A 27,939-nucleotide genomic window follows, 5' to 3' on the forward strand; every position below is an offset into this window, starting at 1 on the left:
GAGGAGTAAGCAGAATATAGAAAGTTATGTGTGTGTGTGTGTGTGTGTGTGTGTGTGTGTGTGTGTAATAATGACTACAAAGATAAAATCACAACAATATAAGTGGAAATAACAAAGATAAAAGACACTGAATGTTCTGTAGTTTTAGTGATTAAGAAGCTTGAAAAGAATTGAGAAAATGCATGTCCTTGCCTTCTTTGGAGAAGTAGGAAACTATGAACATGGAATATTTCATAGAAAAAGTGAATAAGCATTTATTAGTTATGCACTTTCTATATGCCAGGTGCTGTGCTAAGCAAATATTTTACAAACATTATCTCATTTGATCCTCATGATAACTCTATAGTAGGTACTATTATTATTCCAATTTTAGGGTTGAGAAAACTGAGGAAAATAGAGGTTAAGTGACTGGTCCAGGAGCAGATATGAAGTGCCTGATGTTAAATATGAACTCAGGTCTTCCTGACTCGAGGTTTAAGGCTCTATCCATTGTCTCACTTAGCTGCCTCTATTAAATACTTATATTGTTAGATTCATTTGATGTTTTGGTTAATTTTGCTGAGCTACTTTTGTTCTCTCTGTCTCTGTTTCTCTTTCTATGTGTACCTTTCTTTCTCTCTGTCTTTGTTTGTGTCTGTCTCTGTTTCTTTCCCTTACCCCCTTCCCCTCTCTCTCTTTCTCTTAAATTTTTATGATAAAGGATGGTTCACTAGAGATGGAGGCAGGGAGAAATATGTTCAAAAATGTAAGCAATGTAAAAACAAAAAAATCTATTTTTTAAAAAATAAAGCAAGAAATTTTTATCTTAGAGAAAATAGGGAGTCATTGAGGTTTTTTGAGCAGGAAATCAGCAAGATCAAACTTGTAACTTTAGAAGATTATTTTGGCTGTCATATGGAAGTAGTGATTAGAGAAAGAAGAGATTGGAGGCAGGGAGGCCAGTTAGGAAGAGGAGTCTAGTGGAAAAGTGGTCAAGAGTTTGAATTAAGGTGGTAGTTATATATCTGGAAAAAAAAAAGAGGACAAATGCAAGGAATAAGGAGGTTGATTTTATAATACTTTACAACTAACTGATTTGGATATGAAAGCTGAGGGAATGGAAAGAATCAAGGATGACTCTGAGGTCCAATTTGTCCCTAATCTTGGATTTTTTCTATCTGGCTGTCTGCAAAACCTGATTTCTCTCTCTATGATTTTGCTGTCACTAACTCATTTTAGGACAGGACAGAATTCTTCTTTCACTTTTTTGGTCCTTTATAACTTTTTTTTTAATAACAAGAATAATATATATTTATGTAGTACTTTAAATTTTATAAAGCACTTTACATGCCTCCTCTTATCTGACTTTCACAACAACCCTATGAGGTAGGTATTAATCCCATTTACATATAAGAAAAAACAGAGGCTCTTAACAGGTGAGTGATTTGTCTGTGATGCTAAGTGACTGAGGCAGGATTTGAATCCAGTTCTCTCCAACTCAGTGTTCAATGTTCTCACTTCACCATATTCTCTCTATATAGATATGTCCCTTTCAGCACCAATTTGTCTATCCTTGCTTATTCACAGCTTTGATGAGTATGCACATTTATCACTGAGTGTACATACCTCTGTGTTGAAATAACACCCTCTCCACATTGCACATGTCCTCCCTTCTGGCCGTAAACAAGATATTATTTTAAGCATATTCATGAAAATATGGAGTTTAGATGAACTCATTTCATTAGTCAGGTAGTATGATGCAGTAGAGAGGGTTTGGGTTCTAGGGTCAAAGAACCCAAGTTCAGATCCAAAGTCAGCTACTTACTTAGGTCACCTATTGTGACCTTGGGAAAGTCATGTAAGTTTGGTGTCTTCATTTTCCCCAGCTGTAAAATGAGGCATTTGGACTGGATTATTTCCAGATGATTGGCTGACCTTTCCAATACTAAATCCTATGATCCTATGATGAATTAAGACTGTCAGGTGATACCAGGACTCTAAGCCAGGAGGTGTGACCTAGTAGGATTTGCCTTGTGAGGGAAAGAATGTATTTGGCATGAAGTCACAGAACCTCAGGGCCAGAAGGGATCTGAGATGCCATTTAGCTCAGGGCATATTTAACCTGGCGCCATTGGCAGTCATCTACTTTTCCCTGAAGACCTCCCAAGAGAGGGAGTACTCTTTCTCCTAAAGTCCCCCATTGGGGGGGACAGTTCTAATTGCTATTTTGAAGGGAAATCGCTTCCTCATACCCTCCCCCTGATAGTCCTATCTCTGCCTTCTGGGGTCAAACAGATTTTACTTCTACCACATGACAATGCTTCGAATATTTGGACAGCTATCATCTCTCCTAAGTCTTCCTTTTTCCAAGATGAAAGATCCCAGTTTTTTCCATTAACTGGACAAATCACTCAATTTTATGGGATTTGGTTTCCTTACCTGGAAAATGAGGGCACCGGAATACATGGGTCTAGAGCTCTCTTCCAAACCTTTTGTTTTCTAGATGAGGAAATTCACTATAGTGCAGTTAGGCTCTGGATGGATTGTGTATGCATAGTGTTAGACTGAGGCTCATGCTCTCTCTAGTGGCTATCCTATCACACTGCAGCCAGGCTGCATCCACCTTGACTGCTCTCACAGGCTTGTTGGAGCAGGGAGACTGAGTTCAAAAACTGAGGGTCAACCTGGACCGAACCACATAGCTCAGCAGTTTCTTCCTCCTCCCTCTCCCCCAATGCACACCAGTGACTCTGGCCCAAATAGTGCTTCAGTGTATATTTATTATTACCATGGTTATTTTAGGCAGAATGTCTGGGACAGCTTGATAATTAGCCCTGGGATTAGAATTCTTGGGTTTACAAAAATTTACAAATAAGAACTTTCCTCCTGGTTCTTTGTAGCTCAGCCTATTACTTGACTGATTAATAGTTCATGAGACTCTAAGCTGTTTTTAAAATATATTTACCAGGATTTAGTTTATGTAAAAATGATAGAGATAATTTACTTTTAACTGCAATATATAGATGTCATTCATTTTCTAAATCAGTACAGCTGAGAAAATTGTGAACTGTTTTAGAAATAGTTGATTTAGGAAATAAAGCAAATAATCTTTTAATTTTGATTATATTAAATTAAAAAGAGTATATACAAAAAAGCCAATGCAACCAAGATTAGAAGAGAAGCATACTCTTTGATCCAGCAGTGTCTCTAATGGGTCTGTATCCCAGTAGAGATCATAAAGTTCCCAAAGAGATCATAAAAGGAGGAAAATGACCCACATGTGCAAAACGATTTGTAGCAGCCCCTTTGGTAGTGGCAAGAAACTGAACATCGAGTGGATACCCATCAATTGGGAAATAGCTGGTATATGAATGTAATGAAATATTATTGTTCTACAAGAAATGATGAGCAGACTGATTTCAGAAAAGCCTGGAAAGACTTACATGAACTGATGCTAAGTGAAGTAAGAAAAACCAGGAGAACATTGTACACAGAAATAGCAATATTGTGTAATGATCAGCTATGATAGACTTAGCTCTTCTCAGCAACATAGTGATCCAAGACAATGCCAATAAACTTGGGATGGAAAATGTCATACATATCCAGAGAGAAAACTATGGTGAATGTGGATCAAAGCATGCTATTTTCACCATTTTTTGATTTGCTTTTCTCTTTCTCATGTTTTTTCACCTTTTGTTCTGGTTTTTTTTTTTTTTTAATTTTATTTCACTCTTGACAAATAAGGAAATATTTTTTAAATGGTTGTACATGTATAACATATATCCAATTGCTTGCTGTTTTGGGGTGGAAGAATATCTTATCTATCAATATTTCATTCAATTGAACATTTGCAAAAAGCCTACTATGTGTAATCATGCACACTGATTTTTAAGTAGCTGGAGGTTCACAACAAACCTACGAAGTAGATGATATTCTTGTTCCCATTTTACTGATGGAGAAAACTGGTACTCAAGGAGGTCAAGTGATTTGCTTGTAATCTTGTGTGTGTGTGTGTGTGTGTGTGTGTGTGTGTGTGTGTGTGTGTGTGTGTTGTGTATGTGTACTCACACACACACATACACACACACACACACACACATTTGAACTCAGATCTTCTTGAAGTTAGAATTGCAGCTGCTTCTCATGCTGCAAAGCCCTATTGAAAGTACTAGAAATACAAAGGAAAAAAAACAACCAATTTCTTCCTACAAGGAAATTATTGTGTAGTAGCTGGTGGTGATGACAAAGCATATATGCAGATAAGTAACAAATCCTTAAATGGATTTGTAATCTTGCTATCCAAAATTCCACATCATAACCCGTCTGTGCCCGTCTATCCCATTCTACTTGTCCATGTCCTCCCAAAAATTTTTCACAGGGAGTCTACCCAAAGTGCTAAAGTCCTTTCCTTGATTTCTCCCAAAGCTCAAAGGGTGTCAGTGGACCACTCTGCTCATTCACCTGTCATCCATCTCTCTGACCATGAAACTAAATTCTCTTACGAGATTTTTTTTTACTCATCTTCTTCAGAGTTCTTCATTGGTTATACATTGTAACCTGCTCACACTCACCAGCCTCATTTCCACTGTCCTTTGTAGATGCTGATCTTTAGTTCTTCAGAGCCAGTGGTATTCCAAATCTTGCTTAAGTATAGCAACACCAATAAGACTGTTATGGGAAACTTGAGGTCAGCAAAAGTTCTTTGCAATTTCCCAAAAGCAATCCAGCCTGTTCTCCTCCTCCTTTTTCATTCTTGACCAAGCTCATTGTTCACTTTCATTGCCCCAGATACACATGCCATTGGACAAGCTTTATAAGGTGTCCATTCAGATGCATGTTGAACTCTGAGAAAAATAAATTCTTCATCTGTTTGATTTTTCCTGTGAGGATGGGCAAGCCAAAGTCTTTTAATTGATTGCAGATTTCCTCCCAAAGAATTTTCAATGTTCTGGGGCTTTTTGCAAACTACACAATGTCTTCTGCAAATTGGAACAATCTAGAGGACCTCACCATTTACAGACAATCAATCATTTCTCTTTTTTTATTTTTTTTATTTTTTATTTTTTTAAGTTTTTTTTTAATTTAGAATTTTTTCACAGTATATATGCATGAGTAATTTTTTTTATAATATTATCCCTTGTATTCATTTTTCCAAATTATCCCCCCTCTCCATTCCCTCCCCCCGATGACAGGCAATCCCAGACATTTTACATGTGTTACAATAAAACCTAGATACAATATATGTGTGTAAATACCATTTTCTTGTTGCACATTAAGTATTAGATTCCGAAGGTATAAGTAACCTGGGTAGATAGACAGTAGTGCTAACAATTTACATTCACTTCCCAGTGTTCCTTCTCTGGGTGTAGTTATTTCTGTCCATCATTGATCAACTGGAAGTGAGTTGGATCTTCTTTATGTTGAAGATTTCCACTTCCATCAGAATACATCTTCATACAGCATTGAAGTGTACAGCGATCTTCTGGTTCTGCTCCTTTCACTCAGCATCAGTTGATGTAAGTCTCTCCAAGCCTCTCTGTATTCCTCCTGCTGGTCATTTCTTACAGAGCAATAATATTCCATAACCTTCATATACCATAATTTACCCAACCATTCTCCAATTGATGGACATCCATTCATCCTCCAGTTTCTAGCTACAACAAAAAGAGCTGCCACAAACATTTTGGCACATACAGGTCCCTTTCCGCTCTTTAGTATTTCTTTGGGATATAATCCCAGTAGTAGTACAGCTGGGTCAAAGGGTATGCACAGTTTGATAACTTTTTGGGCATAGTTCCAAATTGCTCTCCAGAATGGATTCTTTCACAACTCCACCAACAATGTATCAGTGTCCCAGTTTTCCCACATCCCCTCCAACATTCATCATTATTTGTTCCTGTCATCTTAGCCAATCTGACAGGTGTGTAGTGGTATCTCAGACTTGTCTTAATTTGCATTTCTCTGATCAGTAGTGATTTGGAACACTCTTTCATGTGAGTGGATATAGTTTCAATTTCATCATCTGAGAATTGTCTGTTCATATCCTTTGATCATTTATCAATTGGAGAATGGTTCGGTTTCCTATAAATCAGGGTCAGTTCTCTATATATTTTGGAAATGAGGCCTTTGTCAGAACCTTTAACTTTAAAAATATTTTCCCAATTTGTTACTTCCCTTCTAATCTTGTTTGCATTAGTATTATTTGTACAGAAACTTTTTAGTTTGATGTAATCAAAATCTTCTATTTTGTGATCAATAATGATCTCTAGTTCTCCTCTGGTCATAAATTCCTTCCTCCTCCACAGGTCTGAGAGGTAGACTATTTGCTGTTCCTCTAATCTATTTATTATCTCATTCTTTATGCCTAAATCATGGACCCATTTTGATCTTATCTTGGTATATGGTGTTAAGTGTGGATCCATATCTAATTTCTGCCATATTAATTTCCAGTTTTCCCAACAGTTTTTTTCCAGATAATGAATTTTTATCCCTAATGTTGGTATCTTTGGGTTTGTCAAAGATTAGAGACAATCAATCCTTTCTCAACCTGGACTCTGCACTGTATCTCCTTCATCACAATGGAGAACATTTTTGATAAGCATACATCTTCCTGCTTTGTCCCTATTTTGATTTTTATTGTCAGGGGGTTATTGAATGAGATTATTCCTGTTGTTACACCTTCAACAGAATCTTGAATAATCTTAATATACCACTGGGACACACCTTATTGGAAAAAAATGTCTGCAAGGGAGAATTTTGTTATTTTGTTCTACTGAGCAGGATGTTTGGTTTTTTTTTTTTTGTTTTTTGTTTTTTTTTTTTTTGAAATAAACAAGATAGGATCTTACACTACATTCTTCAGTCAATGGTGAGATAATAAAGATGTGGTCCAGAATTAGTATTTATTCAATTAAGAATTCTCCCTATTCAAATGTCAGGGATTTGAAGACTTAAAAAAGAGTAAGAAAGGAAGATAAAGAGGAAGGAGGGTCCTCATACACAAAGATATATATTATGTGATACTCAAAAAAGGGCCAACAGAAGCTCAGTAAGTGACATTGGGTCAAGGAAAGAGAGTGGCACATTCAGCAAGGAAGTCTTGTTCTGGGAGCTATCCTAAGGTTCTCCCCACCCCTTATATCCTGGGGATAGGCTAGCTGTCCTGACAAAGGTATTACTGCCCACCTTCTTGCTAGGTGATCTTGTTCATTGTTCATTTATTATTGTCTGTTGCTTTCCTTGTGTTTCAGAGAAATAAGCCAAATAAGATGAAATAGGGAGAAAACTTAGCCACCTACTATATGGCTGAAGGGAGAGGAACAATCAAAAGGAAAGAATTTTCAATCTCCCCAGGTAGTAACAGGAAGAAAAAAGATACAGCTATTAGGATTAGTCCTTAAAAAGTGGAAAGGGGGAAAGATTATGGTATGGGATTGAGAGTTGGAATAGACCTTAGAATATTGAACATTAACTATTAGAGATGAAAGAGATATTTGAGACCATATGGACCTTCCCATTCATTAGAGGAGGAAAAGGAGGCTCCCATAAGGGAAATAATGTACCCAAGATCACATAGTTAGTAAGTGGCAGTACAGAGATTGAGGTCTCCAAACTGACTGCTCTTTTTCTTACAGCATATATGGATGGAAGATGGATTGAAGAGCAGAGAGCCTGGAAGCAGGGAAACTAATTATGAGGCTACTGCAGTAGTTTAGACAAGAGATAGTAGAGGCCTGAACTGGGAGTATGATGGCCCTATGAAGGAAAATAAAAGGATACATGTAATTCCAGTCCCAAAGTCCATTGATAGAGATTTGCTCCTAGAGAGCAATGCCCTACCCTCTTAGGTAGGATGAAAGTAGTAAGAGGGGAGAAAGGAGAGCTTTTCAGTTCTTCATGAGACTATCTTTGAGGTTTTTTCCAGTCTTTTGGGGTCTTAAAATTGCTCAGGACTCTGCAGTCACTTCATGTATTTTTGTCTTTTAGCCTTGAGAGAAAAGATGGAATAGGATACTTCCATTCCATATTACTGAAGGAAAAGGTTCTGGGAAGATGTGAGAGGAGATGGTGGCCTCCACCATGTCCCTATCCCCAGTTTGCTGTACTAGAGACTTTGGGGAATTTCCTTTTTTTTTGTCATCTTTATTGCATATAGGTACTATTCTGCATATTCTTCAGCTTTTTTAAAAATTAATTTTACAATTATAACATTTTTGACAGTACATATGCATAGGCAATTTTTTACAACATTATCCCTTGTACTCCCTTCTGTTCCAAAATTTTCCCCTCCTTCCCTCCACCCCCTCCCCTAGATGGCAGGCATTCCCATACATATTAAGTATGTTATAGTATATCCTAGGTACAATATATATGTGCATATCTGAATTTTGTTGTTGTTGTTGCAAAGGAAGAATTGTATTCGGAAGGTAAAAATAATCTGGGAAGAAAAACAAACAAACAAAAAATGCTCACAGTTTACACTTATTTACCAGTGTTCCTTTTCTGGGTGTAGCTGATTCTGTCCATCATTGATCAATTGGAATTGGATTAGCTCTTCTCTATGTTGAAGATATCCACTTTCATCAGAATACATCCTCATACAGTATCATTGTTGAAGTGTATAATGATCTCCTAGTTCTGTTCGTTTCACTCAGCATCAGTTGATGTAAGTCTCTCCAGGCCTCTCTGTATTCCTCCTGTTGGTCATTTCTTACAGAACAATAATATTCCATAACCTTCATATACCATAATTTACCCAACCATTCTCCAATTGATGGTCATCCATTCATTTTCCAGTTTCTAGCCACTACAAAAAGGGCTGCCACGAACATTTTGGCATATACAGGTCCCTTTCCTTTCTTTAGTATTTCTTTGGGATATAAGCCCAGTAGTAGCACTGCTGGGTCAAAGGGTATGCACAGCTTGATAACTTTTGGGGCATAATTCCAGATTGCTCTCCAGAATGGTTGGATTCTTTCACAACTCCACCAACAATGCATCAGTGTCCCAGTTTGGGGAATTTCCTTTTGGGTGAGATTCAGGTCTCTCTTGATGGAGCTGAGCTATCTCATTCTCAGTAAGAGAATTTTTTCCCTTTGTATGGTCTAGTAAATATTCTCTCTCTCTCTCTCTCTCTCTCTCTCTCTCTCTCTCTCTCTCTCTCACACACACACACACACACACACACACACACACACACTCATATATATATATTCTGTGATGTTTGTTTTGGTACCGAATTGGATAAATGAGCTTCTCTGCTAATCACTGTGTGTGTTCATTGAAAAACTCCTATTTGGTAGGAAAGAAGTCAAGACTTGGATATAAAGTTTGGGTCCTGCTTTCCTCCAATAATGAAACAGTGATCAGAAATGAGCTTGAATCTGAAAATCATATCCCCTAGAGTACACTTAATGAGTATATATATATATATATATATATATATAAATTGTAGCCTGGTATCCCCTCCCTCTGACAAGAGCAGAATGGAGGTCTCTGGCCCAACTTCCTGCTTTCCCTCCAAGCAGAAATTAGTCTCTCTTAGAGAAGAGGCTAGAAGTGTCCATCCTGCCTTTTTTAGAGCCACACAATGACATATCCCCTCACTACACAGGGCAAAGAGGAGATGGGTATCTTTGCCACAGATGCAAGAGATAGTGGCATAAAATTTCCATTACTTGGAAATCAACATTATATAAAGGATGAGGGAGAGAAAAGACCTCCGAGGTTTCAAACCTGGGTGAAATGGAAAGATAGCATGACTGAAACAAAAGAAATAGAGACACTTGGAGAAGGGATAACTTTTGGGGAAAACTTATGGGTTTTGGGGAAAATAATAATGAGTTTTGTGTAAGAAATATTGAGTTGAAGATATCTAGAAGAGATAGGTATAGTGGTATAGCAGAAAAATGATGTTTTGGGTATTGCTTTTCAGGAAAAAATTGGGACTTTTATATTTTATATATATAAAAATAAGCCAACTACTGAGATGATAATTGAACCAATTTCTATTGATGATTGATTATCAAGGGAAAGAGGAGAAATATAGAGAAGTGTAACGTGCTGTTGTCTCCAGAAGCTACAGATCGCTCTCTGGGAAGAGATCTGCTGTGTCAACTCAAATCTCTCGGACAGATTCTTCTTCCTGTAGAGAACCGTTGTCTCCAGACAGTTGCTGTTAACTCTTGTCCAGAGAAGTGACATCCCTTCCTGCAGAGAGCCGCGTCAAGCCTGATGTAGAGCAGAGACTTCTCCTATTTCTGGAGTGCTGTCCTCTTTTATCCTCCCAGAGAATGAGCATGGGATAATGCAAGGGCTTCTGGGAAGAAGTACTCCAACCAATGAGCTTGCTCCTCTTAGAATTCCTAAGTTGTAAACTCCCTTTAAAGGCCCAAACCAAAGGTCTGAGCCAGAGAACTGTCAAGTCAACCTGAGTTCTCACCTTGTCACTGTCCAGACAACCTGAGTTCTCACCTAGTAATCCTAACAGAGAAGAGAAAAAAGGCCAGTATAGATTTCAGAGAATGCTTATACTTGGCAAGTGGGAACAAAATCTTGCATCTAAGTGGCACAGTGGATAGAATTCTGGGCCTGGAGTCAGGGAGACTCATCTTCCCGAGTTCAGGTCTGGTCTCAGGCACTTAACTAGCATGGCAACTCACTTGACCCTGTTTGCCTTGAGGAAACAGAGTTTCCTCATCTGTAAAATGAGCTGGAGAAGGAAATGGTAAACCACTACAGTATTTCTGCCAAGAAAACCCCAAATGAAGCCATGAAGAATCTGAAACAGAATAAAGAAACATGAAAAAACTGAAATAACTGAAAAACCAAGAAGCAAAATTATGGTCAGAAGGTAGGAAGAGGATCAAGAGAGATCAACATGGAGAAAATAAAAGGGAGCTGTCCATCAGGATAGAATGGTTTCTGAGGGAAGAGATAAGGTGGTCTAGAATGTCAAAACTTAGAGGAGTCAAGTGGAATAAGGACTTAGAAAAGGCCAACTGGATTTAGCCAGTAAAAGATGATTGGCACAACTATTCATAGCCAGTTTTTCTTTTCTCCTGCACTATAGCCATCTTGAAGATGCTGAAGGGATGGGGAACATGGAGTTGCATGACCTGAGCCATTTCAATGAAAAGGTCTCTAGTTATTCTTTGTGGTCCTACAGTGAGACTTTTTAAGAGTCCGATTTAGAGAAACTCGCTAGGCACTTTTGAAATGCAACTAGGGAAGGGAACTTGCTGGATGCAGTTGATTGGGTGACCACAAAGCTAGACAGCTGCCTTGAATGCTGACAGCCACAGCCAATGGGAATTATTTGATGACTCATTAAACTCCAGTTTTGCTTGGCAATTGGTCAGGAATCAAGTGCTGTCCCTAAGGAGTTGGGGGTAGATTATGGTCACCTAATATGCTGTAAGGAATGATGAGATTCTGATGAGCTGAGGGTTCTACTCCCATTTGGCATATGGCTAAAAATGCTTGTGGGATGATTCTCTTCCCTTCTCTATTCCTGACTAAAAATGCTTGAGGAGTGATTCCTTTCCCTTCTCCATCCCTAATACTGTCTGTGGGTATTTCTGTAGCAGCACCAGCACACAAGAGTTGGTGAGGGAGTTCAAATTCAAACTTCATTAGACAGGTCATCCATCACTTGCAAGTTTTAAATCTCACATTGTTAATTTTGTTTCTGATTTAATAAATGCACTTTTAAATACTCATATGTGAATGAGCACAATTTATGGGACATACACAGTTAGGAAGGAGATTAAATCCTATAAGAATGAGGGCAAAATGATCCAAGTGAATTTAATCATGCCAGGAATTATTGTTGGAAATTTTCTTAATTCATCCCCTAAACATATATAGCCTGCATTTTATAAGGCACTAACAAGGAGGCTTGAAGTGGTGTGGAAAACAGGCAGTCACCCCATCTATGCATGTGCAGAAGAATTGAAAGGGGATTTAAATGTCCTGTAAATTAGAGATACAGAGCTTGGGGTTTAGGGCACCATCTAGTGACTAACACAGAAATTGTCCCCAGAGTTTCTAATGCACTACAAAACTGGAGTTTGATGAGTTAGCAATTGGTTGGCTCTATGGAAGATGAGGACTTTCATAGGACAGGCTTTATTTTAAGGATTGCAAAATAGGTGACTCAGTAGATAAGAGGGCTGGACCTGGAGTCAGAAAGCCCTGAATTCAAATTTAGCCTCAGACATTTACTAGCTGTATGACCCCAGTCAAGTAACTTAATCTCTGCTTTAATGCACTGGAGAAGGAAATAGCAAACCACTCCAGTATCTTTGCTGGGAAACTATATAGATAGCACTGACATGTTATAGTCAAGGGACTCATGAAAAGTTAGACATGACTAAATGACTGAACAAAATATGCACATTTCCAGTTCTTGGAAAAGGAGCCAATGAATGAGGAAAGAAGGAAGATTTGAGGAGAAGATAATGAATGGTGGGGGAGGAAAACTCCAGAGAAAGAAGTTGGATGGATCAAGAGTACAAATAGAGAGGCTGGTTTAGTCAAAAAGAATTATCTCATTGTTAATCTAGAACAAAGAAAGATAGAATGGAAAAGAAGGATTTTGACATATAGAGTAGAGAAAAAGAAGAATCCCATAATGGATGGCTTCTTTTTTTCCCTAGTTAAGAGGCAAGGGGAGCTGAGGGTATAAGAAGATTAAGAAGAAAGAAAAAGATTTACAATTATCTCTATGGAAAATGTTTGAGTGGGAATTATGAAATAATAAGATTTCCATTCAGTATTGAGGGTCCAGCCAGCCTCTGAACTAATTGAGAATGGAAGGAAATTGACTTAGAAACCAGAAGTTGCCTAAGATAAGAAAATTTCAAGGACAATAGGAAGGGGACAGGGAGAGAACAACTAGACAAAGCAATTATGTTTATAATTCATTAGGGAAAAATTTGCAAAGATTGTTGGAGTATACTAATCTCTTTCCCTGCTTTTGCTACATATTCCAAAATAATATTAGAATAATACTTTCATCTGAATACCTTTCCGGACTTATGAGAATGAAGAAAATCTTATCATTACATAATCAGACTTCTAGGAAAACTGCCCTGCTCAAATATCTTTTTCCTCCTTACCAAAGAACTACTTTCTGTGAGGAAAGTGAATAAATGTTTAAGAAGGAACTCTAAATTTCTGGAAAATGTAATAAGATATGATCAGAATCAGTGCTAGAATATCTTAAGAACATTTCTATCCTTGACTAAATTGGTTTTAGGAAAATGGTGCTACAATTCTTTGCCAAAGGTTAAGGGATTATTATTCTAATTGAGGAATCAAAACCATTAACTGAATTTTCACCATGAATTCCATAACTAAATTTCATCTTATTGTGGAATTTTATCTTTGGTTGGGAGTATTATAAATTGCAACTAAAATGTTATGTATCAGAGAGCTTTTCAAAGACAAGATGGGTTTCTATCATTTTTTTTGGATTTCTTTTTTTAAGTAGAGATTTTTAGAATTAAAATAATTTAATTTAAATTGCCCCTGGCAAGTTTGTGCCTCAAACTTGGAATTATGAATCTTTCTTTTACAAGATGAAGGAAGAGTCTGGTGAAACTCAAGTTTCCTTTGACTTTTGATTCAGGTCAAGGCACATTGGTAGGGATACCTCAGCATTGCCTCGCATCTTCTTTGCTCCTACTAGTGACAATTTTGTTCTGCCAATGTTGATTTCTCTCTTGGAAGGTGTAAAAACCCCCATTGCCACTCAATAGTGAGAATTTTGTTTTGGAACTGATGAATCACATACATGAACAAAGTGTGAAATTCCTTTGACAAAGTTAACTCTTTGATAAGATGACAATTCCTTGCTTTGTTCCAAGTTGCCCTATAGATTGTACAATGAGGACAATTGTTTCTTGCCCAGGTGGTACATGAATGATGAGTTAGCAAAGGAGACAGAAGGAGCAATTAGATAGGCTAGGAGAACAGGGAACTCATGGAGATAGTAAATCCTGATGCAATGGATAGCTCTCTTTCTACTTTGCAGCATCACATTCTTTCAGTTTGTTCATCTGTAAAATGAACTCTATCTCAGCCAATTCATGGTGAACCTTTAACAAACTATTTTTATTGTAATTCTGTCCCTTAGTTCTCTTGGCAAAGTGATTTGATAGTTGTTATATATAATTGTCAGGTTAGGCAAAACCAAAGTACACAGAAATGTGGAAGGGAAAAAATTAGGTACATGTGGGTAGGTGGGGAAAGATGGAATGAGGAAGATGGATAACTTAACACCTCATTGTCCATCTGCCCCTTAGTTTTTGTGAATATATGGAGGAGGAGAGTGTGGTAGAATAAATTGATCAGAGACCAATATTCCTCCTCCATATGTATATACACATATATATATGTATGTGCATATTGCCTCCCAGATTAAAATGGAAATTATTTGCTTTTTTCATTGCATTTCAATGCACAGTGCCTAGCAATACCAGGTCCATAATAGATGCTTTTTGAATAATTATCTCAACTTTCTTCCTTTCATCTTAATATTATTATAAATAAAATTAATACATGATAAGTGCATCTATTGTTGCCTCCCTCCCAATTATATGAGTATAAGAGGTAGGAGAAAGGATAGGGAATACTCTAAGTCTGCTAGATCATGGTTCCAAAATTAATATAAAGACTGAAGCCTCTGATCATGTTCAAACTGAGCACTTATTAAATACATTTATGTAACACTTTGCTGTTATGAAACCTTACATAATTATTTAATTTGTTCCCTAGAATAAAAATATAAGATAATACAATAAATATTTTTAATAAATACTGTATACAAAGCACTGGGAGAGAAATAAAATTTAGTTAATATATGTAGCACTTTACTATTATAAAACCTTACATACATTATTTAATTTGTTCCCTAGAATAAAAATATAAAATAATACAATAAATATTTGTTAATAAATACTGTATACAAAGCACTGGGAGAGAAATAAAATTTAGTTAATATATGTAGCACTTTACTATTATAAAACCTTACATACATTATTTAATTTGTTCCCTAGAATAAAAATATAAGATAATACAATAAATATTTGTTAATAAATACTGTATACAAAGAACTGGGAGAGAAATAAAATTTAGTTAATATATGTAGCACTTTACTATTATAAAACCTTACATACATTATTTAATTTGTTCCCCAGAATAAAAATATAAGATAATACAATAAATATTTATTAATCAATACTGTGTACAAAGCACTGGAGAGACACAAAATTCAGTTAAGATAGCTCCTTAGAGTTTAGGGTTGGGAAGGAATTAGGAAGAGAAAGACATGAACATACAGCACTCTAATATATACAATATTTCATAATAAGTGCATCAGAGGGGTAGAAACAAAATAGAACATGAAATTTGAAAGGCAAGTTACTATCAATAGGGGGAGCAGGGAGAATAGCCCATTTTGGCTTGGCAGAAACATAGTGTAAGTGAGGGAGTGGATTTAATCTCAGGATATTGTCAAAGATGGTAAAAATTGGCCATGCTCCTGGGGCCTTTTTATGCCAGCTTTGGAATTCAAGAATGGGAGACATTGGCTCTCAGATGGAAATCACTCTTGGAAAGGAAGATGATGGGACTTTTCTTTCTGTTCTCTTCCATCCACCTGACCAGGCTTTAAGTCTAGCAACAGAACTACTTGTTCAAAGGGTAACGTCTCCTTCAGCAATTGGAAAGTCAGTTCAAGAGAGTTAGAGGCATAGTTTGTTTAGTAAAGACACACTCCATATAGAGAGGCAGTTAGTGAATACTGGAAGCAGCCTCAAGGGGTAAGATCTCTGATAGTCAAAAAGAGAACCCAGGAAAGAGCTAGTCCTTAAAACTGAGAACTAACTCTCAGCTGCGCCCAACTGACCAGTCAAAGGGAGCAGATTCTGAAAGCCTACCTGAGAGGCCCATTCGTTAAAGACATCGCACCCAACCGGAACCTTTCTAAGTATTCAACTAGGAGAGAAAGGTGATAGAGAATCAATAATTCTGGAGATGTAAGTTTCCTTAGTTACATATGTTCCCTACATATATGCCACATTGCAATTGTACATTGTTTGTGACCATTCTTTCCTTGGATGTTGTTTATATTACCAGGGAATGTGCTTCAGATTTGTGGGAGGACTGTTTTTCAGCTACTATCTTTGTGATACCACCTTAAAAATGCCTTTTCTAAGGGTTAACTACATTTATTTCCTGACTGTTATGGGAAAGAATGCTAGCGGGAGCTTGAGAGTTATAGTTTTGCTAGTACTGCTCCACAGAAGATAGAACCTATGAGAGGAGAAACCATGCTCTGGAGACCCTCCTCATAATTATGGGTAAGGAAGTAATCCAGAGAGGGTGCTAGAAGTATATGGAGAATATGTGCTTGAAATATAAGAACATTACATAATAAGAGAAGATAAGGTTGGAAAGGTCTAAGCTAAAGGCAGATTGAAGGATTTTGAATTCTAGACAGTGATGATATTCAAACTCATGTCATTTCTCCTGCAGCACTGTTTCATTTCTGCAAGAATAGAAGGGGAAAACGAGTTCAGGGAAAACAAATTGCTGAGACACCAAAAAAGATATGTAACCTATATGGGTGCACAAATTTCAAAAGTTTCTTCTTTCATTTCTTTGCTTTTGAAAGAGACTTCTGGCCAGTCGTTTAGTGTATAGGGCACCAGAGAGCATCTGCTGTAAAATTTGGGAGATTGGGTGCTTGCGTTAGTGGGATCACAACCCACTTTATCTTGTATCCTTGAACTGGTGGCCAGAGAACTGAGACCGGGCTAGAGAGAACAGTAGTGGGAGATGCTCAAGTTTGTGCTGTGGAAGTGGCATTTTGTGGAGCATAAGCGGAAGACCAGATCCAAGAGGTATCCAGAATGCCAAAGATTGGCAATGATCATGAAATCTGAGGAAGTGTGAGCAAAGGGCAACCCTCTGTCCTCCATGCAGCCTTTTTTTTCCTTTTTAAATTCTAAAATCCAAAGCTGGAATCTGGCTAAAAATCCTCTTTTCTTCATTTCTTCTCTATAAAGTGGGTGCTTCGGGGGATTTTTGAGGAACCCAAGAGAGGAGAGCTCAGGTGGGAAGAAGAGTTGTGTGGAATAGTTGGGCCGAAGATTCCCCAAATGAGGCGCACTTAATTTTCTTTGCATTTTTGTTATGTCTAATAAGCCATATGACCAAAGTATAGCGACTTATTGTGTTCTATTAGTTTGTGGATTGTGGATTGAGAAAGGAAGTCCACATGTAGGAGGGGGGTTAGAGCTATATTTCCACATTTTAAAAGTTTTGACATTACAATACTCCTTAATCTAAACCCAGAACCAGGGTGAGGCCATTTGAAATCATAGATCACAGATTTTAAGATTCTGATGATTGCAGTCATCTGAACATTTGAAGTTGGGCACCCTCTGGTGGCCAGTGGAGATACTACAATGTTTTTAGAATGGCTACTCTACTTGGGCTCCAAGGTAATTCCTGCCAGGGCCCCTTGGTTTGAGTATACAGTTGTCTACTGGACTTCTCTCATATTGCACCCCCTCCTTGGATAATTAGCTAATAAAGTGGCACTCTGCTTTGCTTGAAGGTAGCACAGTAGCCAAAGTAGGCTATTTACACTAATGCAGTGTCCTAAATGAGACAGCTAAGTCCAACTACCAGGCAACGTGCCATGAAATGGAGCTGCTTTTCGTGGTGCCAGACTCTCTATCGCTTTCTGAGGCATCTGGGAGCAGAGAGGACAGTGGGAGTCTAGGGGCAAATAAGACACTGGAGAGAGAGACTTGCTTGACACCACTCAGAGAAAGACCCATCACCCGATGCCCGCCCCAATCACGCAAGTGGAAGAGACCGCTGCCAGTAACAGCTGGACAGCCTGTGGTCCCGAGTCCCATGACTCTAAAATCAAGTCCTCTTTGCCCCACAATTGTGTATCAACAACAAAATCCTATTTCATCATAAAGAGGCTCGATATGTTCTTTTTTATTTATAGCTTTTTATTTACAAGATATATGCATGGGTAATTTTTCAGCACCCAATATGTTCTAAGTGTAGAAAAGAAACACATATTTGATCTGTTTAAATAATTTTCTCAATTGGGAAGACATGGATGGTGTGGGGCCAGAGTGAAGACAGAAATACCGGTTAGGAGGCTATTGCAGGACTCTAAGTGGGTGGTAATGAGTGTTACACTTGGGTGGAGGTGGTAGTAGGTTAGAAAAGAGGGGACAGATTGAAGAGATGTTACAGCTGAAATGGGCAGGTAGAATCCATGGGTGGAGGCAGCTAAAGTGACAGGTCATAAACCCACATAGGGAGCCTTCTATTTGTCACATGGCTTAACATCCCTGGTGGGAGATGACCCAGTTGCCTGTACTTGAACATGGGATGACGTGGCTTTGTTTATGTTCCTGAATATGGCAGGTAGCCATTGTGGATAACCAGGGGAGGCCTTTCTGTCTTTCCCAGGAGGGTGGCCAGCGCTTGATTTTGAAAACACTGGGAACATGCTCAGTGGGGGCTGTAGGGAAGCATCTGTCTCTGGCATGAAGTAGGAGGCAACCAAACAGAGTTAGAAAGGGAGGGGGGGAAGAGAATTTTGTTAGGAAAATATAAGATCAAGAAGGAGAATAGACTTAATTGTGGGTGGCTGGACTCAGACAGATTACCCAGGTTGACCAAGGATTCCAGGAAAAATGGTTTCAGGAGCTGAAACAAACAACTCTCGGAGCCAATTTGAGTTTTCATGATTTCCTTACTTGTAACTAGTTTGTATTAATAGTTTGGTTAAGTGATTTTCTCAGAATCCCCTAAGTAGTGAGTAGCAGAGCTGGAATATGAAACCACTTCTGATTCCAAATCCATCTTTCTCCTCTCTTCACAAGAGAAGATACTTTTATTGTGCTGGTAAGCTAGCCAAAGACCAGTACTTTGGTCAGCTACTCGGGGTATATTTCTTGAGGGTAGAGAAAGCTTCTTTGGCATCCTTTACATTAGTAATGACAAAATCCCCCTGAATGCATATTAATTTAGAAAACCACAGATGAACATTATCTATGTTCTATTGTATTTCTATTTATTTATTTTAGATATTTCCCAATCACATTGTATTCTGGTTCAGGAAGCACTTAGGACAGTTGCAGGCAGTATGCAGCCCCCAAAACTTAATATTTGTTGAATGAATCAATGAAGAAATTGAATGAGTAGAATCCTAGAGAGATTAAGTGATTTGTTCAAGAACACATGGCATTAGGGGATTCTCTTTACAACCTACAGAGAAATCTTCCTTCCCCTTCTCCTTCCCAGCCACAAGGGGACAGAAAAACTTTTAGATTAAGCTGTAATTGGGAAATGTTCAACAAATTAAATGAAAGTACAATAAAACATAGATAATGTTAATTTGTAGTTTTCTAACTCTATATGCAGTCCATAGGGATCTGTTTCTATTTGTGTTTGCTCTAGAAGGTCAGACCAAAAGGACCATTCTTCATTAAAAGCAGTAATGAATGGGAACAGAGACCCTGAGATCTTGCTTCATAGAACTTCTCCCATTCCTCATGGGGAGTATGGATATAGGACAGTAAAGAAATTATGAAGAGTGTAGAAAGTAGATAGTGATTGGGCACAATCCTTGGAAGTCTGTGGGAAAAGCCTTGGAGTCTGCTTTACAACCCGGTGCCTGACATCTAGATAAGCATGGAATACAATCCAAAATCTCCCATAAGAAGGCAACTGGGAGGTGAGAGTGAGGGTGGGAAGCTGTGAAGGAGGGAGAATGAAAGCTCTACAAGTCTGAACTCCCCCTTTCTCCTGCTCAGTGGGGAGCTGTCCTGTTCTGTCCCTCCCTAGGTCTACCTCTATCCTGGGAGTCTTTCTGAAATTATTACCTCCCCTCTCCTTTTCCCAGTCTCTAGTTATGTTGGGCTAGAAAGCATTTCTCATGCTACAACTCAGCTGGTGACAAGTCTAATTTTAGGACTAACCTTCTGTATCCTTCTCTCTTTTACTATAGGTGAGGGGTCAAATGGAACTCTTGTGAGCTCCTTGACTACATACAGGAGTTAACTCCACTTCCTTGCCTCAGGACCCAGTCTTGGGAAAAACTCCTACAGAACTGGAAGAGTCTCAAGGAGACTCGTGGTTCTCCACAGAGACCTCTTCTTTAAGTGGGATGAAAGGAAAAGTAAGTCATTTAATTTCTCAGTACCTCAGTTTTCTACAAGAAAAGGGACCTTCCAATGGCCCTTCCAACTGTCAATCTATATTCTTAGGGTCCTATGAGACCATGGGGATTTCACCTTTCACACATGGGAAAAAATGTTATTTGTCCAAGAGGAAACAGTCCTTTGACTGAGGCTGAATTTGAACCCAGCTCTTCTCCCAGAGCTCAGAGAACCTCAATCAATTAATCCCTAAGGAGGAAGCCTATTGTGTCCCCATTACTGTGCCACATTAGTGTGGGAGAGAGGAGACGAGTTCAGATTTGGTTTTTGACCTCAGGGAGTTCACAATGTAGGACTGATAAATTGCACAATGCCTGAGTAGGTCAGAGGAAGAAACTGGGAGTTTTGGGGGAGGGGGCAGTCAGACATAATAGGAAAAGTGTTCAATTTAAGTAAGAGGAACAAAATTCAAATCCTGCCTCTGACACATACTGGCTCTGTAAATTTAGGCAGCTCATATAAATTCTCTTGGCCTCTGTTTCCTCAGAAATTGAAATAAATGACCTCTAGGATACTTTCAAGCTCTAGCCACATCCAATATGTTCTACCCTCTTGGGATGTCATTGCTCCTCCCCCATCTCATTTTATTTTAAATAGTCCTGAGATGAAATCCTTCCATCAATGCAGACCAGCACCTTTTCTACAACTTATGGTTTTGGATAATTGTCATTAACATTGAGGTTATATGACTTATCCAGGGACGCCCAAATAATACGTGTTAGAATCAGGACATGAATCTAAGAATTCCTGATTTTAAGGCTGCTTCTCTTTTCACTAAGCAAGACTGTTTCTCATATCACATCCTTATCAGAAAAACATTTCTAGGTTCCCAACAATAGGAAGCTATACCCACCAATAATAACAATAATTTACATTTCCATGTCATTTTCCAATTACAAAATACCCAATATTCATTTCTCATCTGATTCTCACAACAAACATTTATGAAATGTCTACTGTGTGCAGAACACTGGGCTTCCTGTATATAGAACAGTATGTCAAGGAAGGAAACAAAAGTTGAGATAAATTACCCTTGACTTCGTAGAGCTTAAAGTAAAGAGAGGGAAAAGTTACTAATACAGGGTACTACATTGCATAATCTTGCAGGACAGTTGCATCAGAGAGGTATTGTAAAGTCTGGCCTAACTCCCTGAAGGTCTCAGAATCAGCCAGAATCAAGATAAGCAAAAGTCTTTGCCCCACATTGGGCGCCAAAATGTAAAATCCTTTAAAGGTTTGAACTCCTTTAAAGGTGTGAACTCTGAACTAGAGAATTGTTAAGTACCAGACAACTGACTTAGCATCTAGTAATAATCCTAACAAGGTATGGGTAAATGGTACATGAAATCTGGTGGAAGTGGAGTAGGTGGGTGGGTGAAGGGAAGGCATTTCCAGTTGAGAGATCATAGAAGACTTCCTAGAGCATGTGGCATTTAAATGGGCCTTTAAAGGAAGACTGGGAGGGAGGAAACTGCTGGCAAAGGGAAGTATGAGCTCAAACATTGAAGCATATGAGCTCTGTATGCCTTTGGGATGAGGCAAAGAGGTTTGAGAAGTCTCAGACATCTCCATTCTCCTCCTCCTTAAAATCTAAAAGGCCTCCAGCTCTCTTTATTCTTGAACCTGCCCTCAGTCAAATGTTCTCCCTCCCCTGCCTTATCCCACATCAATACAATTAGCACAGGGTTAATGAGAGATAATAGGTTAAAAAAGGAAAGAGTAATGGCCTTCAAAGGCATCTGGAATGCTGGGATCTTGTAATAGCCCTATTCAATATTTGATCTCTGGCAATATTTGACCTTCCCTCAGTCACAGTAAAATAGGAAGGTTAGACTAGATTCTTTTCTTGACATGACAGAATAATTCCAGAGGTCCCTTTGGCCGTCAAAGGATGGTCTCATTTTGGCTAGAGGGCAGAATGTTTGGAGGGGCACCACAAGTCTGAGGCAGGTAACGCAAATATTGCTGGCTCCATTTTATAGATGAGGACATTGAGGCTCATGGAAATTAAATGCCTTGTCCAGGGTTACACTGACAGTTAATGGCAAATCTGTGACAAGAAGCCAGATTTTCTCACTTTATATAGAATGATTTTTCCATGCTGCCTTGTCAAAGTTTGAATTTCTTCATATCTCTATATTAAAATTATATCCAAAAACCATCTCCCCATTCTAGCCTTGACCCTGGTTTGGACCATAAAAGGCAAGAGTCTTGCATTTGGACCCCAATTCTGTCAGTAACTAATTATATGATCTTGGACACATAATTTGTTCTCTCTGGTCTCAGTTTCCCCATTTGGAAAATAAGAGTGCTGACTTAGATGACCTCTGATGTTCCTTCTGTCTCTAAATTCCTGCTTGGGGCTAGTATACACATAGAAGTTCATCACAGATCCACAGCTGCCACAGCAGGTCAGATTGGCAGGATAGATGGGTGGGTCAGTCTGCACAATGCAAGAAAGAATGGTACAGGCTGGTCTGGGCTGGTGCTGCTTAGGAGAACATTCCAGCAGCCTTGGGCAGATAGGCTTGGCCACCTGCCCTCCCCCTAGGCTAGCAGGTGCTCCTAGGAAGGCTAGCCTTTATATTTTTAGCCTTGGCACCTGGCACCTGCTCATTCGCTCCATCTCTGCTGCCTTCGCCTTACCTCCCAGTCTTTAAAGAGCCTGTGTTCTCTAGCCAGGAAGGGGAGGCTCCTTGGGCTAGAAGAGGACAGACATCTTCTAAAGAAAAGGATAATCATTCTCTAAGGGAATGAGATGTCAGATGTATGTGGTGTATGGGGAGAGTGCCCATAAGGGGAAGATCCTGAGACCTTAGGACCAAAGGAGGTGGTGACTGGTGGGGCTTGGAAGTCAGGAGAATGGGGCCTCCTAATAGGGAAGCCTGTAGATTGCTTACTGCAAGAGACTTCTTCAACTAGACCAAATGGCTGTAAAGCTGGCCAAAGGGACCTCTGGAATAATTCCGACATGTCAAGAAAAGAACCTAGTCTGACCTTCCTATTTTATGTGACTGAGGGAAGGTCAACTATTGCCAGAGATAAATATTGAGTAGGGCTAGTACAAGATCCCAGCATTCCAGATGCCTCTGAAGGCCATTACGCCTTCCTTTTTTACCCTATTACCTCTCATGAACCCTGTGCTAATTGTATTGATGTGGGATAAGGCAGGGGAGGGAGAACATTTGACTGAGGGCAGGAAGGAGAGTAAAGAGAGCTGGAGGCCCTATGAGTTTTAAGGAGGAGGAGAATGGAGATGGGAAATGGATAATCACAATCTTCTATCCTGTCTCTCCTATTCCCACACCTCTACTGAGCCTGGCTTGTTAGCCCTCCAGGACGTGGACCTCTCTCTATTTTTTTATGCTATTAATCTTCTATTGTCACTTAACTCCCTGTCTTCTTGGGACCAAAGGCCAGCCATTTCAATGATGTGCTCAGTGGTGTCCTAGAATCATTCCCTCTCTGTCTCATCCCATCTTACTTGGCTTTTAAGCTACAGTGAATTGCTTCATGGGTCTTTTTTCCTCATGCCCCTTTCATGGAGGATGTTGCCAAGACTCTGTTCTTAGTGCCCTTTTTTCCCTCTTCCCTTGGTGATTCTAGGTCCTCCCACAGCCTCTACTCTTCATCAAGACTGGGCTCAACTATCTCCCACCCTGTGGGAGCTTAAAGAACCTGTGGTTCTTACCTCTAGAACTAAATTTCCAAACCCATGTTAGATTTTTTTTTCATCTGTTTCCCCAAATGCCAGAATCAAATGTCTTCAGGCAAAATCTTCATTTCCCCTCTCAAAATTCCTATTCCCCATTTAGGCTGATGGTACCATCACTTGGTCTAGAAAATGTTCTATTGTTCAGTTGCTTTTTTTCCCCTTTTTTGGCAAAGATTATAGAGTAGTTTGTCATTTCCTTCTCCAGCTCATTTTATATACTGGAAACTGAGGAAAATAGGATTAAGTGACTTGCCCAGAGTCACTTAGCTAATAAGTACATGAGACTGGATTTGAATTCATGAAGATGAGCCTTCCAGACTCTAGACACAGCATTCATTTGTCCTCACCTAGGTGCAATGCTGACTTCTTCATTTATTACCTCATCTCTACTCCTACTGCCCCTGGTCCATGTCAGGCTCTCATCTCCTCCTGGCTAGACTGTTGTAATAGCCTCCAAAGAGGTTCCCCGTCTTCACATCTCCCCACTCCAATTTATCCTGCTTCGCACCCTGTATGCTCTAAAAATACCCGTACCCCTGCATGTAAATGTGTAATAACCCACACTCGAGATGCCATCCTACAGGGGCACAGACCAGACCGAAGGACACCCACCACTTCCTTCCTACACATGTAGGTAACAACCGTACAGACAGCCTTTACCACAGGCCCCACCGTGTACATGCATCGCACTCTCCTACTATATTTTATACCTACTGGCACACACACACAAAGATGGACAAGAACACAGCCTTCAGTCTCCTAGAAGAGAGAGGCGCGATGTGCATCTAAAACTCTTCTCTGGGGGAGCCCATGGAGCAGCACTGTCCTCCACGTCCAGCTGCTTCTCTTGGCTGGGCTGGACTGTGAGAGTGGAGGGAGGTTTCCTGAATGTCTTGTGTCCTTAATGGGTTTTTCCATGCTACACCATGGTGTGTGTGGGTGTGAGCGTCCCCGGGCCCAGACTCTCCCAGGACTGTAGACTCCTCGAACCTTCTTGTCCCAGAATGGGTGGGATGTCCCGAGCCCCGTTAATGACTTGGGATTACCATCAGGGGTCCTTAAAATGCTCGTTTCTTTCCACCTTCTCTTCTGCTTTGTCTCCTCCGCTGCCTGTTGCCTACAGGGCAGCGAGCCAGGGAGAATTAAGCACTGAAAACCGGTCCCATGTGTTTGTGTGGGAGTGCATATTGCTCACGTGGAAGTCTGGGCATTTATGGACTAGGGGTCTTCGCGTTTGAGGGCGCACACTTTGTGGGGAAAGGGGCAGGTGGGTCAAAGAAGCCCGAGGCAGATGCTCAGCTGATCTCAGGTCTGTGAGCTTTCAGGGAAACATGAGACCTCTTTTAGAATTTTCCCAACCCAAAAGCAAGTGCATTAACCACTGGGAACCCACTTTAACCACAGACCTCCAAGAAATGGACTGAGTGTTGGCAGCTGGAGACAGGGGTCACCTCTGCTCCAAGCCCCACCCACACACTATGCCTAGAGGCTGAATCAGCACCTAGGGATGGAGATCTCTAAGGACCTGGGAAGAGCCCAGATAGCTCCACCCAAGATAGACGGGGAAAGCCTGAAGCCAGATGGTCTAGGAGAGAGCGCCTTTGTGACTTTGTGACTAGATTGTCTTGTGCCCCCCCAGGAGCCTCAGTTTCCCTTTATGTAAGACATGGAGATCATCATTCTAGGGTGTCACAAGGAGTGGGGCTCCCCACCTGTTCCTGGAGCTGGGGGTAAAGGTAGAGGATGATGACTCTGAGCCAAAGCATGTGTCTGGGGGAGTGGGGCTACCCCAACTGCCGTTATGTGGGGTTGTAAGCAGATGATTCACCTTCCTTCCTCCTCCAACTAGGCAGACACATACCTCACGCATCCCCCACCTCCCTTTCCCCCCCATCTCCCCCCCACTGAAGTACGGGGGATTTTAGGAATCCAGGCTATGTGTAGGGAGGGGAAGGCCACCAGCACTGAGCAGAATGCATTCCTCTCCTCAGCCAGGGAGACGTGCCCACCCTGGGACCTGGCTGGGGCTCTAGGGTCAGGGGTATCGGCCTGAGGGGACACAGTAGCCATGTACAGCAACAACATGCATATTCCCAGAGCCACCCAGGATAGATCCATATGGCAAAAGCATTCGTCCCACTGCTGCCCCCAGGATCCCCATCTCTACCTATCACCCTCTCCCACCTCTTGCTCATATGGCACACATCCTGGACTTTCCCCTTTGAGGACCGTGCTATTCTTGTCCCTTACAACTCCCCCCTCTCTCTGCCCTAGTGACCCTGTGACCACACACTGAGCTCAGAACCAGTTAGTGAGCCCCAGTTACCACCTCCGTGGACTGCCCTCCGCGCACTGACCTCTGAAGTGGAAGGGTCTCCAGAGTCTCTTCTTCCTTGTGAAGGCAGATGAAGCAGAAGGCCTGGACGTCCTCAGCCCCACAGCCCGTTGGCCAGGGAGGGGGCAGGTCCAGGATGGGGCAGGTGGAGCAGGTAGCAGAAGCAGAAGCCTCCTCATCGTTGTTGTCCACAGCCTCCACGGGGCCCCCCGAGCCAGTGCTGGTCAGAGTCAGCAGTCCATCTTCCTCCTGACCGCAGGGCCTCCAGCCCCCATCCTGTACCTTCTCCCCCAGGTTGCCCGTCTCCCTGGTGTGTGGAAGAGCCTGGGGCTCCCCCGGCCACTCACGATGCCCTCTCGGGGGGCTCCCAACCCTGGGCTGCTGTCCCACCTTCTTGGGAAGCCCAAGTTTAGAGGCAGGAGGTGCTGGAGTTCAGCTGTCCTCCTAGCAGAGGGCTAGCCCAGGTGGTCCCCGGGCACGGAAGCAGGATCCAAAGTCCTCTGAGGTTCTCCCTCTGCCCCTGAGCAGCACCACACGCCTCACCTGGTGTCCCCCTGACCTCGGCAGCTGAGCTCGAGCTCGGTCCCCCGTCTTCCTCGGGGGGCAGGATGGGAGGGCAAGCTCAGGGATTCCCAATGGGGCCAACTAGCAGGAGTGGCAGCTGGGAAAGTTTGCTCTTTTCCTGCTGGCTGAGGCTCAGGGGAGCCAGAGGAGTGACTGATGTCTGGGGGCTGACCGATCAGCCCTGTCGCCGGGCTACCCCACCCCTAGCGAGGCAGGGAGGCCGCGGCTCCTCCGAGGCGGTCTCGGGTGCTCCCTCGTGGAGGAAAGTTCTGGCCCCGCGGAGCTCTGCCTCCCCTGGCTGGGTGCTGGCGAGACCAGACCGGCGGCTCCTCACTCTCACTCTCTGACTCTGACAGATCAGCGACTGACTGTGTGTGTATTAATAGCTCGAGATTCACGCTGAGAGGCAGGGAGCTTAACTCCTTCCTCACCGCAGCCCTGCACCGCGGCTGTGCCTCTGCCCAGCTTCGGGAGATGGCACTGAGAACCCGGGACAAATGGGGGAGCCTGGGGAGCTGGCCTGGGGCCCAGGAGGAGGAGCCCTCTGTCCCTTCCACACCCTGAGAAGGACCATCTGAAGGATTCTCTGTGCTGACCCGCCCTCCGCTCCCAACAGACTGTGGGGGGGACTGCTTGGGTCAGTCCTTCCTTCCCCTGGGCCACCGGATAGTCTGCCCTCCGTACTGTGATAGCTCGGGGGTCAGCAGCAGCAGCACTTCCAGGGTTAAGGTCATGCTTCATTACCTCGGGGTCAGTTAAACCTGCCTTTGGCTTATGACCATCTCTGGCCAAGGGCAGATGGGTAGCACAGTAAGGCCTGCATTCAGGACACTTCCTAGCTGTGTGATCCTGGGCAGGTCACTGTTTGCCTCAGTTTCCTCATCCGTAAAACGAACTGGAGAGGGAAATGACAAAGCACTTCGTGTCTTTCCCAGGAAAACCCCATAGGGTCCTGTAGACACACGTCAGTCACAACAGAACAACAACAAATGGAGCTAAGTCTGCCCCAACCTTGTCACCGATTCACCATCTCACCGTGCTAGCCGGCGCTCTCCATCCCGTGCTGACCCCTCACCCTGTAA

At 41.3% G+C, this 27,939-nt stretch overlaps 1 protein-coding gene across 1 annotated transcript in view; it reads right to left on the reverse strand.

The window, feature by feature from the left end:
* SBK1 (SH3 domain binding kinase 1) overlaps positions 1 to 27,300 on the reverse strand; it is a 117,313-nt gene extending 90,013 nt beyond the window's left edge. Inside the window, exon 1 of the mRNA XM_074282768.1 lies at positions 26,316 to 27,300. The gene's annotated coding sequence lies outside the window, so the exon portion shown is untranslated. The remainder of the gene's footprint in view (positions 1 to 26,315) is intronic.
* Between the last annotated feature and the right edge of the window lie 639 nt (positions 27,301 to 27,939).

This window comes from Sminthopsis crassicaudata, chromosome 1 (assembly GCF_048593235.1).
Source record: "Sminthopsis crassicaudata isolate SCR6 chromosome 1, ASM4859323v1, whole genome shotgun sequence".
Lineage (NCBI taxonomy): Eukaryota > Metazoa > Chordata > Mammalia > Dasyuromorphia > Dasyuridae > Sminthopsis > Sminthopsis crassicaudata.